This window comes from Drosophila mojavensis, unplaced genomic scaffold (assembly GCF_018153725.1).
Source record: "Drosophila mojavensis isolate 15081-1352.22 unplaced genomic scaffold, ASM1815372v1 contig_74, whole genome shotgun sequence".
NCBI lineage: Eukaryota > Metazoa > Arthropoda > Insecta > Diptera > Drosophilidae > Drosophila > Drosophila mojavensis.
The window spans coordinates 10,223,881-10,225,932 of NW_025318899.1; positions in this window are offsets into that span (position 1 = coordinate 10,223,881).

The following is a 2,052-nucleotide window of genomic DNA, read 5'->3' on the forward strand; positions in this document are numbered from 1 at the left end:
GAGAGCGAGAGAGAGCGAGAGAAACAGAGAGTGAGAGAGAGAGAGAAATTTATGACAAAAGCCTAAAATGAACGACTTTTCCCCATTGCCCCAGCAAACAACAGTGAAAAGCCAACAGCAACAGCAACAGCAACAGCAACAGCAACAGCAACACAAACAGCAAAAGCAACAATAACAAATAACAAATAACAGCAATAATAACAACAATAACAAGAACAATTTCCCACGGTACAACGTTACGTATACGCCATGTGTTTGCCAACCTGAACATGTGTAGCTATCTGTAAATGTGTGTGGGTGAGCGAGGGGACGGAGGAGGGGCAGGGAGAGGGTGAGTTCAGGTGGAAATGTAGTAACAACACATGCAAAACAAAAACAGACTGAAATAGCAGCGGCAGCCGTAGACTCGTATGTAGATATCGAGATACGTTTATACAACCGTCAGAGAGCCAGCTGCGAAGGCGAAGGTAGAGGCGTGGCACACACAGACACACACAGACGCACAGAGATAGTCACAAAGATAGCGAGAAATGTACATTTCAAAAATTTATTTATTTACATTGACATTTTGTGCTACTTGTGCACTTTTTTCCCTCTGCCTCTCCCACTCGCACTCTCAGTCGGTATCTCTCAATCTTTGCTCACTTGAAAAACTGCTAACAAAGCTCTAAACGCTTGTTTAGATGCCACCAGTTAGCAGTCCCAGTCCCAGCCCCAGACCCGGCCTCCTCGCCAACGAGAGACAGAGAAACGACAATGTATAATATATTGACTCAACTACAATACGGACATTGTCATAGCAAACGGAAGCGAGAGAGAGAGAGGACGAGAGAGAGAGAGGGGAGAGAGCCAAGCACCAAGCGGAAGACAGGTCAAGGGAGAGTCTATTTCCGCACCTGGAGTAACTCTCACAAGCCAAGCCAAGCCAAGCCAAGCCAAGCCAAACCAAGCCAAGGCAACAGACAGCAGCCACTGGGCTAGGGAAATCAGCACAAATTTATGAGCCACATGGAACGAACAGTTTATACACTAACTGAAACAGAATATACAATGGAAATTAATAAAGCTCACATATATGAGGCTAGCTTAAAGTTTATGTTTATATAAATAAATATCATTTAATCAGCATTTACCAACACATTTGATTCGTATGCTACAAGGTTCATAATAGGTCCATTAGAATTCCCAACTGGTTGCAGCTGTTGTGCTTGTTGTTTACAGCGTTGCCACCTGACGAAATTGAAGTACCCACAAGAGTGTGTTACATGCTTGGCCTGCGGATCTGTGTGACTGTCTCTGTGTGTGAGTGTGGGTTGAGGCTGAAAGCTTAGAAAATGTTTGCAAATGCTAAACATGCCCGTATTTCATGCATATTTACAAATTTCGATAGTATTTACAACCCCATTGCCCTCATACAACAAGGGGGCGGGGAGGGGGGCAGCCTGACAGTCAGCCCTGTCAGGACGTTAGCCAGCAACAAACTGAAGAGTTCACTTAACAGTTTTATTTGTCTTTGGAAAACTTTTGTCTACACACACACACACATACACACAGGCAGGACATTCACAGGACGCACACTTGAATGATTTGTGTGGCATGGGCACAGAGCATAAGAGTTGGGTGGGTTTGTCTGCTGCCGCCGCTGCTTCAGCTTCTGCTGCTGGCTTTGCCTTTGCTTCTGCTGCTGCTTCTGCTCCTGCTCCTGCTCCTGCAATGTGGTCAAAGACAAGCCAAACGTGGACCAAGTCAAAGTCGTTTGCCTGTTTGTTGCCGTTGTTCCAATATCTTGGCGCACTTGAGCAATTTGTAACATGATAGAGATAAATGCCAAACCAGCTCATTGCATGGGTGTGTGAGTGCGTGCGTGTGTGGGTAGTTGACTGGGTGGCTCTATCTGCGTGTGTGTCTTTTTATTGTTGTTTTGTTTATGTTTTACTTTGCTTTGCATTGACTTGCTGCTCGGACTCTTTGCCAGCCTCACAGCGTATTCTTTTCCAGCTCAGCTGTTTGTCTAAAATATTTGCACTCAAGTGACAGCAAAGGGATGCCAAT